Source organism: Macaca mulatta, chromosome 10, assembly GCF_049350105.2.
Source record: "Macaca mulatta isolate MMU2019108-1 chromosome 10, T2T-MMU8v2.0, whole genome shotgun sequence".
NCBI lineage: Eukaryota > Metazoa > Chordata > Mammalia > Primates > Cercopithecidae > Macaca > Macaca mulatta.
In genome coordinates this window covers 18,058,184-18,075,836 of record NC_133415.1, presented here as the reverse complement: position 1 = coordinate 18,075,836, position 17,653 = coordinate 18,058,184, and the positions used below count along the sequence as shown (strand labels likewise).

Here is a 17,653-nt window from a genome sequence, read left to right as displayed (position 1 = left end):
AGAAATGACATGTGAATATAGGTATTAAAACGTTATGACCCTTGGACACAGGGTGGGGAACATCACACACCGGGGCCTGTCATGGGGTAGGGGGAGGGGGGAGGGACAGCATTAGGAGAAATACCTAATGTAAATGACGAGTTAATGGGTGCAGCACACCAACATGGCACATGTATACATATGTAAGAAACCTGCACGTTGTGCACATGTACCCTAGAACTTAAAGTATAATTACAAAAAAGAAAAAAAAAAGAGAAATTAGAAAAAAAAATGTTATGACCCACGCCTGGTGCACACGCACACGCACACGCACACACACACACACTCTCTCTCTCTCTCATTGTTTACTCTCTTTGGAAAAAGCCAATCTCCATGTTGTAGGGACACTCAGGATGCCCTATGGAGAGGCCCACATAGAGGAAAAACGAAGCCCTTGGCCTACAGCAGGGACCAACTTGCCAGCTACTCGAGCAAGCCACCTTAGAAGTCAGTTATCCATCCCATGCTAATGTGTGACTGCAGCTGCAGGAAAGTTCCCAAAGGACATTTGCTTAGCTGAGCTCCTCCTGGATTTCTGTCTACCAGAAAATCTGAGACATAATAAATCCACTTATTTTAAGCCAGTAAGTTTTATGGTAATTTATTACTCATGAATAGATAACTATACAGAGTATACAATTTTATGATAAAAGAACAAGAAAACTGTCAAAAATGACCAGGTGTATTTGAAAAGGAACCAAACAAACGTCGCAGAAGTAAAAATTGCCTGGCAACTGACTTACCAACAGAGACAAGGTAAGCCTTAAGGGAGTGGAATACCTTCAGTGTACTGAGAGAAAATAAGTGTCAACCGAGAATTGTAGATCAAGGAAAAACACCCTTCAGGATGGCAAAATAAAGATATTTTTCAGATAATAAAAAACAGATGCTACTAGTACCTGACACCCACATGAAGGGAAATTTTAAAAGATATACTTCAGGAGGAAGGAAAATAATCCCAGAAGGAAGGTCTGAAATGTGAAGAATAGTGAGAAAAGAAAACAGCAACTTTATAGATAAACATTTTAAAATATACCAACTGAGGCCAGGCGTGGTGGCTCAGGCCTGTAATCCTAGCACTTTGGGAGGCCAAGGTGGGTGGATCACGAGGTCAGGAGTTTGAGACCAGCCTGGCAAACATGCTGAAATCCTGTCTCTATTAAAAATACAAAAATTAGCCGGGTGTGGTGGTGCGTGCCCATAATCCCGGCTACTCGGGAGGCTGAGACAGGATAATTGCTTGAGCCCAAGAGGTGGAGGTTGCAGTGAGCCGAGATCACGCCACTACACTCCAGCCTGGGTGGCGGAGCAAGACTCCATCTAAAAAAAAAAAATGATTATCTATCAATCATCTATCTATCTATCTATCTAGCAACTGAAAAATCAGCAAGGATATCTAATTAATGAAATTAGAACAAACAAACTTTTAAAATAACAAGCATGTAACCCAGGAGGAGGTGATGAAACTAACATTCTCACATTGTGTTGGAGAAGAGTGAAGATATTAATTTCAGACTTGAAGTTAAATATTCATGTTAAGATTCTTGGTATATAACTTTCAATCTAGTGGGGGTTAAAATTAGAATGAGAAATAAAAATCTACAGTCATTCTAAAGAAGGTTAGAAAGGAGAAATGAAGAAATCTAAAAAGTATGACAACTAGAAAGCACAATATCAAGTAGTAGAAATAACACCTGCCATCTTGGTGGCCGCAATCTAGTCAACAGACTCTTACTTTTTAGGTGAAAGATTTTCATTTGGAAATTTAAATAAATCCAACTATATATCATTTAAAAGAAAAACTCTGAAAATAAAAAGAGGGAAAAAGAAAATACAAATACAAAAAAAGCTGATGAATTTGTATTCAAAATAGACAAAAAACACATTACTAGATAAAGTCTTTACATCATAAAAATTGAAGTCTACTGATAAATTATACAAGATGTATAAGACTTTAAGGGGAATACTGTAAAATGTTATTGGATGATATTAAACAATAAATAAAATAATAACAAATCAGGTTTATAGATAGAAAGATTCATTATCACAAAGACAACAATTCTCATCAAATTGATTTACAGACAGAAATAAAATTGCAATGAAAATCCCAATGTGTGTGTGTGTTTGTACATATGCGAGGAACTTGACAAACTTATCCCAAAATATATACAGTTAAGAATGGCCAAGATTGTGACAATTAATTGAGCTGGTCTACATTTTTTTTGAGATGGAGTCTTACTCTGTCGCCCAGGCTGGAGTGCAGTGGTGCAACCTCGGCTCACCACAACCTCCACCTTCCAGGTTCAAGTGATTCTCCTGCCTCAGCCTCCCTAGTAGCTGGGATTACAGGTGCCTGCCACCACGCTCAGCTAATTTTTGTATTTTTAGTAGAGATGGGGTTTCACCATGTTGGCCAGGCTGGTCTCGAACTCCTGACCTCAGGTGATCTGCCTGCCTTGGCCTCCCAAAGTGCTGGGATTACAGGCGTGAGCCACTGCACCTGTCCTATATATGTTTTTAATAGTTCAATTTTTAAGTCATAAAAAAGGAAGGAGAGCAGGTGAGAAAACTAGCACTACTAGCTATCAAGATTATTACAAAGGCATAATAATCTAAACACAATGTAGTTTTGACTTAGGAATACATAAACAACCAATGGAACTTATTCATTCATATATAGGAACTTGATTTGTGACAAATAAGTGTGGAAAAGGTAATAAACTTGGGACAAATCATTACCATACAAAAAGTATTTAATCTCATCCGAATGAAGGAGTTACATGTGAAAGGCAAAGCTTTCAAAAACTTAGAATACAATAAGAAGAGCATTTTTATGATCCCAGGTTTTGGTTTATTTTCATAAGTCAATCCAAAAACATGTAAGACCGTAAAGAAAATGACTGATAAACTCAACTTCAGTGCAGAACTTCAGCGCATCATAAGACATCATAAAAATTAGACATGCAATAAACTGAGGGCTGATATTTGCAGCATATAAAATTGGCAAAGGCTTAGTTCGCAGAACAGATAAAGTGTGGCTACAAGTCAATATGGAAAAGATGAGCAACGAAAAAAATGGGCAAAAGATATAAACAGATATTTCTCAGAAATTCTACCAGCCAGTGAACATACTAAAAATGTACCACCTCATTAATGATGAAAAAATTCAAATTAATATCTCAGGTATCATTCTTCTAGATTGGAAAAGATCATAGTATGTAAAACGATAATGAGTAAGAACTGGTTAAGATGGGTGGCAATAAGAACTCTTCATCACTAGGGTAGGGGTATAAACTGGAATAACCAAACATTTTGGAAAACCACCGGCAGCCACTAATAAAGTTGACTGTGTGTATACACACCCACGTGCGTACACACATGCACACACGTGCACACGCACACCCACGCGCATGCACACATGCATACAGGCACACATGCACACACACGCGCACACACACACGCACACACATGCACATACGCACACACACACATTCTCTAACCCACTCCTATGTGTACCCTCTCAGGAAAACCCTAGGAGATATATAAATAGTACCCATAGAAGTATTAGGAATAGCCAAAAATGGCAAACATCTAAATGTCCTATGACAAAAGAATAGATCAATCTAATGTGACTTATTCACATGCAGCAGTGACATGAATGAACTCAATTTATCTGGTGCAACACTGATGCATCTCACTAACATAATTTGAGCAAAAGAAGCAAGTCACACAAGTATTAATATACAATGCTTCCACTGTATAAAGTTAAAAGAGGCAAAAGAAATACACATTGCTTGTGACCGTGACTGTTAAAACCACAAAGTACGTGGAAGTGATAAATCCAAAATTTGGTGCAAAAGTTAGCTCTGGGGCAAAGACAATACGGAGCTCCAAGTCTTTGGGTGAGGATGTGTCTTAAGCTAGATGGTTCGTGCATGGATGTTAGGTTTATTATTCTTTAAACAGAATGTAAACATTATATACATTCCCTCCCAAGTAGAACATATGCCATAGATTTCACATATACCAACAAATACAAAACAATAATGATTGCAACAAAACAAACATGGGGGTTGTGGATGAGGGAACAATAGGCTTTGCAGGGCGTTCTTCAGAAAACCTCCAGGTGGGTGCCAGTACCATAGGCGTTCTTTAAGTGTCTATTCACACATCCATCTTCCTGTTCTGACTGTGAACCCAGGGAGGGAAGGAACTGCATTCTACACTTGTTTGCTTCTCCAGCCCTGGCACAGACAAACCGCACTGCTGATGTGCCACGAACTTTCCTTAAAAGGCTGAGTGACAGTGACTCCATCCTCCTAGTGTGACTCACAACAGAAATCTGCTGGTCTGCCCAAATTCCTCCTCTCCCTCACCAATGGCATCCTTGTCATGGTAACTCCAAAATATATCTTGGATCTTGCCACCTCCACTTGCAAATGCTGCTGTACCAACTTCCTTACCTGGTCCCAAGTGGTCACCTTGTTTCCACGACATCTTCTCCCATCCAGTTCCCTACTTGAAAATTCTAGACATAAAAACCCAAACTTACTGTGGTGGTCTATACGTCCCTATCCAATATTCCCCTGCTCGTTTCCATCCTCACTTCCTAATACCACCTGTCACTCCCTATACCCCTGCCATGTTGGACTTTCCATCCTTTCAAGACCACCAGCTCCGTCCTGTCTCAAGCCCACACACATGCTGAAATGCTCGCCCCAACTCTTGTCACGGTCAGTGCCTTTCTACGTTTCCAGCTTGAATTTCTCCTCCTTGGAGAAGCCTTCCTTCATACTCCTCTCTCCAAAGTAGCTTTCCCTGCCCTTCCTTACTCTTGTTCTCTCTTTCTCTGTTGCCTTCTAATGCCCATCACTGTTTTTTTCTTGCTTTTTCTCTTGCCTCTCTCTCTCTCATACTTGAACACCCAGGCTCTTGAGGGAAATCTATGACTTATTATTTCTAGGACCCAGCAGGAATATAGTAAGTGCTCAATAAATATTTGTTGAAGAAAAAAAAAGAGGAAGCCTGGATTAAGTTTGAAGATATTTCTTAGATGAGTTGTGAATGTTACCTGTCATCTCAGATATTTCTTTTTTGTTGTTGTTGTTTAATACCCTTATGTAAATCAAACACCCACTATCCCAAGGAAATAACACTTCCCTTGTAGAAAGGGCAGCAGATAATGAGCCCTGGCCTCATTCACCTCTCTCTCTCTCTCTCTCCACACACACACACACACACACACACACACACACACACACACTACACACACCTTAAGAGTTTGTTCTCACCAGGCATGGTGGCTCACGCCTGTAATCCTAGCACTTTGGGAGGCTGAGGCGGGTGGATCACCTGAGGTCAGGAGTTCAAGACCAGCCTGACCAACATGGTGAAACTCAGTCTCTACTAAAAATAATAAAAAAAATTAGCTGGGCGTGGTGGAGCACACCTGTAATCCCACCTACTTGGGAGGCTGAGGCAGGAGAGAATCGCTTGAATCCAGGAGGCAGAGGTTGCAGTGAGCTGAGATCATGCCATTGTACTCCAGCCTGGGCAACAAGAGCAAAACTCTTTCAAAAAAAGTATCTGTTCTCTCACGTTGATCCTAGTTTTCATTACTTACAAAGGAATGATGATATTGTCTCAACTGGGTCTCCCATTCTTCTAGAAGCAGGTGTTGATTCCAAGAGTGAGGACATTGTCTCTTCTCTTGGCCACCCTTCTTTGCTCTCTCTCCCACCCCATAGCTGTATCTGAATTTGTATAAATTGTGACCCTCAGCTCGGTGTGTTCAGTGTTGAGATATTTCTCAAAAGGAAAGAACAATTCAAAAGAAATGGTGTTGGCTGATAAGCGACCCAGTGATTATCGGCAAAAGTCCTCCAATCTTGAGTTGTTTTCCTAATTAACTAGTCCCTCTTTCCTTAAACGACTGCATCTTCCAATTTTTTATGATAGCTAATTCACTAAGAGGCAGAATCCAAAGAGAAGGCCTTTAGACTTTCCTCAAAAGGACTCAGTTTAAAAGCAAATAGGTGAAGGATTAACAGAAGGTTCAAGTTTCATTAAGTAGATGTGTTGATGTTACCGGAAAGTAAAGTGCAGAGGGCTGAGTCTTCCATCCTTTGGAACACAGCATCGCCCGTAATGAATTCTGTACAGCATTGCTTTCAACCCTGCGATATTTCATTCATTGATTTTATTGTCAAATGAAAAGGCACTGGTTCCAAGTGGCATTTAGTGAGACAGATGGGGAGTGACCCAGACTTCATTACTTGGCGGTTGCTCTCTAATTTTAATGCTACAGGGGTGGAAAGCAACAGAGGCGCCGGCTGCTCTGGCTCTAACATCTGGAATTGCTTTGGTTTTTGTCCAAGTTACCAAAACTTGGCTCTTCAGCTCCATCTGTCTTTGGAAATTGGCAGAGCTCAGTCTACCTTAGATGCCAGTGGGGTGCCTGACCGAGCTCTTCTCCTGTCATTCTGAGGCTTTGAGGGGCTCATTTGAGGTTGTGACCTCAATGTTCAGGCAAATCTTGCTAGCTGTGGCAGAAGACCGGCAATCTGAAAGGAATGTAGATCTTGAAGGTAACATCTGGAAGCAATCCGCCATGTTTCCTAAGATGGGGTAACGCTAGTGAACAGCGTTGATGAGCGCATGGAACACCAACAGCCTGGTCTCTGTTCTGATCTTGTGACTCTTTGATCAGAGCATTCATTCCTTTGTTGAGGACTCTCCAAACCAATGTCTCTGCACAATTCACCGCTCTCAAGTCTCAGCTGAGTTCTGGCCCAATGTCACCAATTCTACACCAGACATCTCAACTAGGCTGTCACTCAAAGTTAACATATCAAAAACTCAAAGTTAACATATCAAAAACCCATTGATCTGGGTGCAGTGGTGCATGCCTCTAGTACCAGTCCCTTGGAAGACTGAGGCAGGAGGATCACTTGAGTTCAAGAATTCAAGGCCAGCCTGGGCAACACAGCAAGATCCCATTTCTTTTTAAAAACACAAATAAACAAACCCCAACATCTAATGTTTTTGATTACAGTCACCATCTTTAGGCAGCACATTCTGGAGCCTCAAATCCCATTACTTATCAACTGCTGATTAATAATTCCTTTGGCAAAAAGGAGGACACAAAATCAAAACATTTATTGAATATTGCCTAGGAACACAAGATCTGCATACATCTGTTTTATTCTTCCCAGTGGCTCTCTGAGATACGTATATTAATCCCCATTCGTATGGATCAGGAAACTAAAGTTGACCGCTTAAGCTACTTGTCCAAGGGCACATAGCTAGAATATAGTAGAGCCAGGATTCAAATCCAGGTTTGTCTGACTTCAAAGCCCTGTTCTTTCCATCACACAAAGCTGCCTCCCAAAAAGTCTCATAGAATCTTCATCCTATCTTCCCCAGCAGACTCCCTGTGGGCCCAAATCTTCATCAGCCCTGCATGGGCACATGCTCTCCCTCACCTCCCTGGAAGGGCCCCTTATTCCTCTCATCCATAAGCCCTCCTCACCTTGTAAGTTCCACTTCCTCCACACTGACCTTGACCTCTTCGTGGGGAGCACTGGTTTCTCTGAATGCAGGACCCCATTCTGGTCTGGCCCACACCATCTAACGTTTCATTTAGATTCAGTTCAAATGCCTCCTCTGAGGAAAACGCAGTGTAGTCTCATAGAAACACCATGCATGAATCTGAGAGAGCTATTTTACAACGTGGGACCTTGACCAACCCGAGTTTCCCCGAGTGTCAGGTTGGACTTTTGTAAAATAGGATATTAAGTTGGTTGTTGTGAGGACCATGTATGGTAATGTTTGTAAAATGACTTATAAATGTGGTAGGACTGATGAGACTTAATAGTCTTTCTTCTTCTTCTTCTTTTTTGAGACAGAGTTTTGCTCTGACTCCCAGGCTGGAGTGCAGTGGTGTGATCTCTGCTCATGGCAACCTCTGCCACCTGGGTTCAAGTGATTCTCATGCCTCAGCCTTCCAAGTAGCCAGGGTTACAGGCACACGCTACCACGCCTAGTTCATATTTGTATTTTTAGTAGAGACATATTTTTAGCAGAGATTTTTAGCACCATGGTGGCCAAGCTGGTCTCGAACCCCTGACCTCAGTTGATCTACCCACCTTGGCCTCCCAAAATGCTGGGATTACAGGCATGAGCCACCACGCTCAACCCAGTCTTTCTTCTAACAACAAGATACTGATTCTGGAAAGCCCCGAACAACCCCATAAAGTATAAAAACAATAATAATAATACCTCTTATTATAACTATTGCTTTTATATGCAAAGCATTTGCTCAATTTTCCAATGTGGTTCTTTAATAATTTATTATGGTCTCTTCTCTCTCATCATGAATTTTTGGTATTTTATTCATTGCTTGTTTCCAACTCCTGTGCCCCACCCAAAAGAATGCTCATATGGACCACGCTGAATAACCGGTTGGGATCAAACACAAGGCTGCCCAGGAAACTCTTCCACTCAGAGAGGTGTAGGCCTCCTTCCCAGGTGCCAAAGTACAAAAAGAGGCTGAAAGCACTGGGCTGATCTTATGATCAATAAAAGATAAGTAGGAGTGGCTCACCCCTGTAATCCCAGCACTTTGGGAGGCCAAGGCGAGCGGATCTTGAGGTCAGGAGTTCGAGACCAGCCTGGCCAAGAGACAGGCCTGGCTGGCCAATATGGTGAAATCCCGTCTCTACTAAAAATACACAAATGAGCTGGGCGTGGTGGCGGGCGCCTGTAATCCAAGCTACTCGGGAGACTGAGGCAGAAGAATTGTTTGAACCCGGGAGGTTGAGGTTGCAGTGAGCCGAGATCACACCATTGCACTCCAGCCTGGGTGACAGAGTGAGACTCTGACTCAAAAAAAAAAAAAAAAAAAAAGATAAGGAGTAGAGCCTCAGTGGAGAGCCAGGGGAGACAATGGGAGGACCATCCAATCAATTCAGTTACAGGTGGAGCTGAGCAGGCAATCCTGATTTAGTGCCATTTATCTTTGAGCTGATTCATTCAGTTGGTTTCACATTGTCAAGCATACTTTAAGCTCTTTGGAGGCAAAGATGGTAGCTACCTGCAGACTTTCCCAAGCACTTTGCAGGATGTTATTAAACACAGAGAAAATGTCAACAGTTTGTACTGATGAAGGAGAAGGAGAGGGGCACGCACAGGGAGAGGAGATAAAGAAAAAGGGATGACAGAGAAAGGATCTCACTGTTGCTTACCTCTTTTTCAGTATTTCTTTCTTTTCAAATATCTAGTATAGTGGTTTCCAACGAGAGCAGGACTGATTCCTAGCGGGGTATTTTGGAAATCTCTGCAGGTGGTTTTTGTTGTTGCTATAATTAGAGGATGCCATTGGCTAAATTTAGAAGGTGAGGTCAAGGGATGATCAATATTCTGCACCGTACGGGGAAATTCCACACCACACACAATAGTCCCTTGCCTCTCATGACTTTCAAATGTCTCAGCAGATTGTCATTTTCGTGAAAAAGACATCAATAAGCAGCTATGTATAAAATCTAAACCACATTTTACATTTAAACTCTGAGTGTTTCTGCACATTTTAATATATGCTGACTTTTCCAGCAAAGCCTCTACCATGTAAATTGAGGGAAGATCGTACTCTGCTTTGTTTGGAATTTTACCAAGAGCTGCTCGTCATTTTGTAAAGTAATGATACCAGTAGCAGTGCTGCTGGCAGCATCTGAGTCATCAAACGACGCACCTGTATCTCTGCATTTGTAGCTGTCACGTGTACAGGAATTCTGTTGATGCCTGCACAAGACCATTTCATCTTGTCTTCCAGAGCACTCGGGTGGTCAAGTATCTTGGCTTGCCTGGGACTGAGGGGTTTCCTGAATGTAGAACTTTTAATGCTAAAATTGGGAGAGTTCCAGGCAAACGAGGATAAGCGAGCCACTCTACTGAGTATTAACATATTGAGATGCATTGTACTTTCAAAATGATACAACCTATACTTTTTCATCTCTCTCTCTCTCTCTTTTTTTTTTTCTTTGAGATAGAGTTTCGCTGTTATTGCCCAGGCTGGAGTGCAATGGCACAATCTCGGCTCACTGCAACTTCCACCTCCCAGGTTCAAGCGATTCTCCTACCTCAGCCTCCCAAGTAGCTGGGTTTACAGGCACCCACCACCATGCCCGGCTAATTTTTTGTATTTTTATTTTTTGTTTTTTTTTGAGATGGAGTCTCATTCTATTGCTCAGACTGGAGTGCAGTGGCACTATCTCGGCTCACTGCAACCTCTGCCTCCCAGGTTCAAGCGATTCTCCTGCCTCAGCCTCCTGAGCAGCTGGGATTACAGGCGCACGCCACCATCATGCCCAGCTAATTTTTGTATTTTTGTAGAGACGAGGTTTCACCCTATTGGTTGGGCTGGTCTCAAACTCCTGACTTCGTGATCCACCCACCTCGGCCTCCCAAAGTGCTGGGATTACAGGCGTGAGCCACCATGCCCAACCAATTTTTTGTATTTTTAGTAGAGATGAGGTTTCACCATGTTGGCTAGGCTGGTCTTGAACTCTTGACCTCAGGTGATCCACCTGCCTTGGCCTCCCAAAGTGCTGGGATTACAGGTGTGAGCCACCGCGCCCAGCGCTTTTTTATACCTTCTACATACACAAGGTGCTGGGCATATGAAAAGTGATGGAAAAAAAATTTATTAAATGAATGGGAGAAGGAGAGAAAAAACAGGTCATTTTCTCAGAGTTGCTAAAATTAATCCTGTTCTATGACTATGTGCCTTTCTAGGACTGTGCAGCTGATACCAAGGCACACCTTCTCACCATCCCACAGTTTGAAGACATCTCATATTCTTATATTGCAGAAAAAGTATTCTCCAAAACATCTTTGGAAGGGAAAAGAGGTTGGCCTGCCTTCTGAAAAGGAATCATGATATCACTGAATCACATATTTCACGGGAACTTCAAGGTTACTAAATCTCGATAATCTTTTTCATTCAAAGGGCCTCAAACATATATTGTTGGTCAATGTATCGAGTCTTTTATTTTTATTTATTTATTTATTTTTTGAGACGGAGTGTCACTCTTGTTGCCTGGGCTGAAGTGCAATGGTGCTATCTCGGCTCACTGCAACCTCTGCCTCCCGGGTCCAAGCAATTCTCCTGCCTCAGCCTCCCAAGTAGCTGGGATTATAAGCATGTGCCACCGTACCCGACTAATTTTGTATTCTTAGTAGAAACGGGGTTTCACCATTTTGGTTAGGCTGGTCTCGAACTCCTGACCTCAGGTGATCCACCCGCCTCGGCCTCCCAAAGTGCTGGGATTACAGGCGTGAGCCACTGTGCCCGGCCTAGTCTGTCTTTTAAAAGGTTATACAACTAGACAGGTGCTGTGCTTGGTGACAGTGGTAGAGACATGGCACTTACTCCCTCACACCTGGCACGTTTTGCATATTGACACTGCCTGCCTTCCACCTGCATATATGTGAGTCTGAGACCTCACTGTTATCAGGACACAAATCACCTCTGGAGTCTTGATAAGTCATCCGGAGCCTCACCTTGAACATCTGCTTTGAGATAATAAGGAATAACTGGGAAACAGTTCTCTTTTTGATTCGTTTGCGGTCACAAGAGGAAACCGATCACAGCTTACAGGAAAATAAGGAGCATGGAGAAAGAGTGGGGTGCTGTGGGTTAGCCGATGTCCCTAGAGAAAACGCAGCTGTCAGCAAGATGGCAACGCTCCTGCATCCGAAACACAGCTGCTCATCTGTAATCTTGAGGCAATTTTGTTCAGGGGATAACTGGCTGAAAAGAAGAGAGCAGAAGTGAGAGGCCAGGAACTTGTTTCTGACAGTAATATCAGAATAATATTACGGAGATGGAATGCCCTCTTTTGTCAAACTGCACCTCTTTTTACTCCACCATCTACAGGAGGTGCACCAGGGACGGGGAGCCAGGCTGAATTTGGGGGCAGGGAATGGCATAGTCCCCTCACTGGAACAGAGTTTTTGTGTTTAATATGATGAGTTTAGAAGCTTTCTCAGTAATCTTGCCTAATCCCATATAGAAGACGAATACTGGGGTGGGACTACCAGGGTTTGAATCTCTGTTTCTTCCTATTTGCATCACTTTACCAGTCAAGGGCAAGTTGCATATCTCTTAATCGGACTCCTTACTTGTTAAACAAGGATGATAATAATAGGATTTATGTGATAGAGATGGTTATGAAGACAAACTGAGGGAGATCAAGGTAGAGAAAATATGTGGTCCAGTTCCTAGTACTTACATGATAATCAGCATTAGTAAGTCATTATATTGATTGATTGATTGATTGATTGAGATGGAGTTTCACTCTTGTTGCCCTGGATGGAGTGCAATGGCGTGATTCAGGCTCACTGCAACCTCTGCCTCCTGGGTTCAAGGGATTCTCTTGCCTTAGCCTCTCAAGTAGCTGGGATTACAGGCATGCACCACCATGCCTGGCTAACTGTTTTGTATTTTTAGTAGAGATGGGGTTTCTCCATGTTTCTCAGGGTGGTCTCGAACTCCTGACCTCAGGTTATCTGCCCACCTCAGCCTCCCAAAGTGTTGGGATTACAGGCGTGAGTCACCGTGCCTGGCCTAAGTCATTTTTTTCACAGCTTTACTGAGATATAATTAGCACACTGTACAATCAGCCATTCTTTTCAACCATGTCTGCTGCCCACACACCATCCAGAGCCCCTGATTTGGATAGGTGTTATTAGAGAATATTGTCTGTGAAAGGAAAATAAATCGTGGGACCCCAAAATCAGTAAGCCAAAGAAAAAAGTCAAGCTGGGAACTGCCTCAGGAAAACCTGCTTCCCATTTTACTCCTAAATAAGATAACTACAAAGATTTTTTAAAAAGCTACATATCTCCCTCACAATTTGCCCACAAGGAAATTCCCCGTGAAACTCAGTATCTTTATTCTAAAACAATTCTGTTGAACTTCACCTGGCAATGCAAATGGATAGATGATTAGCTGACCTTCCCAGGTGTGGGACAGAGAGTCCTCCTCCCTCTGCTCACCTGAGACAAACACATACCTGATTGCTTCCTCTGCCCCATTTATGTAAAACTGCAGATTCACTGAGCAGACTAAGGCATAAGTGACTAATTATCCACCCCTCTTCTCACTGTAAATGGTGGATTCAGTGAAGGGATGAACAAAGACTCAAAAGAATGCAACCCTTTTTCTCTTATCTACCTATGACCTGGAAGCTCCCCCCACTACTTCCACTTGTCCCTCCTTTCTGGACCAAACCAAGGCACATCTTATACATACTGACTGATGTGTCATGTCTCTGTAAAGTGTATACAAGCAAGCTGTCCCTTGACCACTGTGGGGCACACTTTGTCAGGACATCCTGAGGCTGTGTCATAGGCACATCCTTAACCTTGGCAAAACAAACTTTCTAAATTGATTGAGACTGCTCTCAGACACTTTGGGTTCATATGTCGTTTAAATGAAGTAGCATTTCCTTTTTGGTTCTCTTCCCTATCCTGCCCCCCAGCCCCTCAGCCCAAAGAATACTAGGGTATTAATTACACCCAAAAGGTGCTCTCCAAAGGTATATACTCATGAACAGATTGTAAACGAGGAGGGCAGAAGCAGAGAAACTCAAATGGCGATGTCCGAGTGTGGATAACTAACATTAGCAGAACGTGCACGCAGGACTCTCTTCATGCACGCAACAGGCAGCTTGGGTGACATGACTCGGATGTGAGTCATGAGGTGCTGCCCTGCGATTCTTCGGCTCAGTGACACTCGCTGGAATCGAAGGACAGTGGGGAGCCTTCTGAGCCTGTCACAGTGCTCTTTTCTTAGGTCACAGAAATAACTTTCCTGGGAAAAGTTTCCAAAGAGATAAAAAAGAAACAGCTCAGAGCTGCGTGGCGGCTCACCGTTAAGTTTTCAAAGTGCCGCTGGTGACAAGAAATTCTGGGAGGAATGTTCTCAGAAAAAGCCCCACCTGGAGCATGAGAGACCCTGGCACTTCGTACGTATAGATTTCTTCCTTCTTAGATGAATCAGGAGATCAATGGACTATAATTACGGGGCTGCAGCAAAAGCAAGGCAAGGCCGATGGGTCCCTTCCAAGAAACGGTTTGCTGTCAGTTCCAAGGAATGGGGAATTTTGCAATCTCTAAAGAGCTCTTTGTTAAAAGTTTCTACTTGATAATTATGTCGTCTGAAGATTCTTTGTCAAAGTCCCTCTTTGTTTAGCAACTATGCTTGCTTGTTCTTTTGGGTTCAACAAAAGATCAGGGAAAGATTTGTCAATCTGTATTCCAAATAAGGTAAATGAAAACTGCCTGTCCTCATGGGACCTTAATTTCATGTCCAAGAAAAGTAGTAAAAGCGTTCAGAATACCCCCAAAGCTTGCCTGTGGTTAGACACAACTCCCCCCAGCCATGCACACACCCACCCCTACGTTCCCCACAAAATGCCAGTGAGCTCCTCCAGGTCTTAGGGCTCAGCTGAGTAATTCCACCTTCAAGCAATGGGTTAGAACCAGTATGGCCATGACCTAGGAAAGTACTAAGCATTGCAATTCATCGGTAACAAATGGAGAGTTAAGGCCTTTGGTCACCATCAGTCTGTTGATGTCCTGCAAATTCCACTTCATTGCAGTAAAAATGGTCCAAGCGCTTGGATAAAGGATCCTTGACTGTCGCTGATCTAAAATACCCTCTGCCGAAACCAAACCTCTTTCTACATTTCTCAAACAGGCAGCATCTCCATTCGCATCTGAGTCACAGGTCTAACTCCTTCCTTTCCTGGTAGCCCTTCTCTAACTCAATGGCTCTTTCCTCTACCTCTTCAGGGTTAAAGGTGAGCCCTATTTCACTCACCCATCCTTAGGTTGATTAAGCTCTAATTATGTCAAGTTCAATGGGCACTGGAAGAGGGAGGAGGATAGGGTCCCATCTCTGCTCACAGTCCAGAGGCAGCAATAACATGGACCACAGGGACCATTCTCAGAGGAGAAGCTCATGAAATGCTTGGGAAATAAGCAATACTTTCCAAATGGGCTTCCACTGGACACCAGTACCCTGAGCCATTGTGTGCCTGCCATAGTTTCTTCTTTGAGCTTCAAAACACATGGAAGTACACTGAAGGCTAAAGGAGCTCCAGGCTTAAACCAGTTTCACCCAGAATCTCCCCAGTGTATTTAGCCATGGAGGCTCTTCTGCTTAGAACACCTGTTAACATCTTGTGTTCTGCAAAATAGTCTGGGAAACAGCACTGCATTGCGAAGTAGGATTAAATAATGGCCATGAGAGAACTTCAAATAAAGAGCCAAAGGGCGAAACTTCCTCCATGCTGCTTTCCTAATTGCAGAAAGATGAAGAGGTCAAACAGATTTGTTTGGGAACTCAGTTTTGCTGTTTGCTACCTGTGACCTTGGCCAAGTGAATTAACCTCTCTGAACCACAATTTCTTCATCTGTAAAAACATAATGAACCGTCACAGGATTTCTGTGTGAATTAAATGAGATAGCACATGAAAGCATCTGGCACAATGCCTAGGAGGAACCTAGTAGGTGCTTGATAAGCGTTTCTTTCTTTCTTCTCTTAGTTCCACTGTGTTCCCGTAGCAGGGACAGTCCAAGTCCCTGATGTGGCACTTAAAGATGTGAGGGAGCATCGCTAACTATCTTCTCCAGTGGACAGATTTCCTAGAACATGGATGTTGGGTACTGGGGGACTTAGACCTTCCATTTAGCCCCCGGAATGGAGCAGGTGGCTCAACATGTAGTTGATAACAAGGATTTTTACTGTACAACAGCTTTTCCCCCAATGAACCTCACCATTCATATGAGTGTTCCTGGTAGCATGTGGCATCCTTTTTTGTTTAAGCCTGAATTCCTGAGGCCAACTTTCCTCCTGCCAGCAGGTGCCAGTTTCCTCTGTGACCAAGAGAAAGGTGTTCTCTAACTGGGGAAGGAGACTCCCATGCACCCCTTGGTGCTGCCCTGGGGTTATACCTGATGTTGCATTTACTAGACAGCCCTTGTCCCCTTCCCCCATGAGACCCTATGCTCTTTCAGAACGGGAACACGGTCTTGTTTATTGGTATCCTCCAACGCCTAGCACAGCACCTGGCACCTGATAAGCATTCGGCAAGTGATGGGGGATAAAATGAATGGATGACTGGATGGACTGTTGGATGAACAAACGGAAGGAAGAGGCAAAGGGAAGGGAGAAAGTAAGGAAGGATCTGGTCTCCATTCCATGGGAAGATAAACTCTGTAAAAACAGGGACTTTGTCAGTTACTTCTGTAGTCAACAGGACTAGAACAGTGTCTGGCATAGAACAGAAACTAAATCAATGTTTTTTTTTTTTTTTTTTGAGACAGAGTCTCGCTCTGTTGCCCAGGCTGGAGTGCAGTGGCCGGATCTCAGCTCACTGGGAGCTCCACCTCCCGGGTTCACGCCATTCTCCTGCCTCAGCCTCCCGAGTAGCTGGGACTACAGGCGCCCGCCACCATGCCCGGCTAGTTTTTTGTATTTTTTTAGTAGAGACGGGGTTTCACCGTGTTAGCCAGGATGGTCTATGTTTCTTAAATGAAAGGATGAATGACTGAATAAGCCAAGCTGCTGTTTGGAAAATGAGTGGTAAATAATTGCTACTCACCGACAAATCAAATTGCTCTGAGATTACCTCCTGATCTGTTTGTTCCCCATAATTACTAGAATAGTTTAATATTCATGTAAATCAAAATGAGGAGCAAGGGATATTAACAAAAAATAATGTCTTTCTTATTTTATTTTATTATTTTTTTGAGACGGAGTCTCGCTCTGTTGCACCGCTGCAGTGCAGTGGTGCGGTCTCGGCTCACTGTAACCTCTGCGTCCCGGGTTCAAGCAATTCTTGTGCCTCAGCCTCTCAAATAGCTGGGATTACAGGTGTGCACTACCACACCCAGCTAATTTTTGTATTTTTGGTAGAGATGGGGTTTCACCATGTTGGCCAGGCTGGTCTTGAACTCCTGACCTCAGGTGATCTGCCTGCCTCCACCTCCCAAAGTGCTGGGATTATAGGCGTGAGCCACTGCACCTGGCAAGAACGCCTCTTATTGGTCAAGCAATATACAAAGTTCAGTGATTACATCAAGACGCTGGCCCTGCCACCCAGGAACTACAGAAACCAATGGTGCCTAAACGGAACACAGGAGAGTGAATGACAACCGAAGCACAAGGAACAGGTACCCTGGGCGGCTTCACACAGACCTTGGAGCAGGGCCGCGCCATCCCAGCTAGAGTGTGTTCTGCTAGAAATGCAGAGAGTGACAGCATCAATTAATCCCTTCATGATTCTAATGTCAGAAATGTAAGCCTTTTATGATGCAGTAAAACAATTTTTATGGGTTTTCCCATCCGTCTCATGTCTTGATGTATTTTTTAATCAAAAAGGATATGAACGAGAAGTCAAGCGGGTATAAATCTCCTGCTCACTTCTCTGGTTCTCTGCCCAGGGAGGGGAGGTGAGCCCCATAGAGGTTCCTGTCCTCCCAGGGAGTATTTTCCAGAAAACAGCCTTCTTCCGGTAGGGGAGAACCAGGCCCTGCTTTAAGTAAT

The 17,653-nt window shown here is 43.4% G+C and overlaps 1 protein-coding gene across 28 annotated transcripts in view; it reads right to left on the bottom strand.

Annotated features, from left to right (window-relative positions):
- LARGE1 (LARGE xylosyl- and glucuronyltransferase 1) overlaps positions 1 to 17,653 on the bottom strand; it is a 634,395-nt gene that overhangs the window by 171,324 nt on the left and 445,418 nt on the right.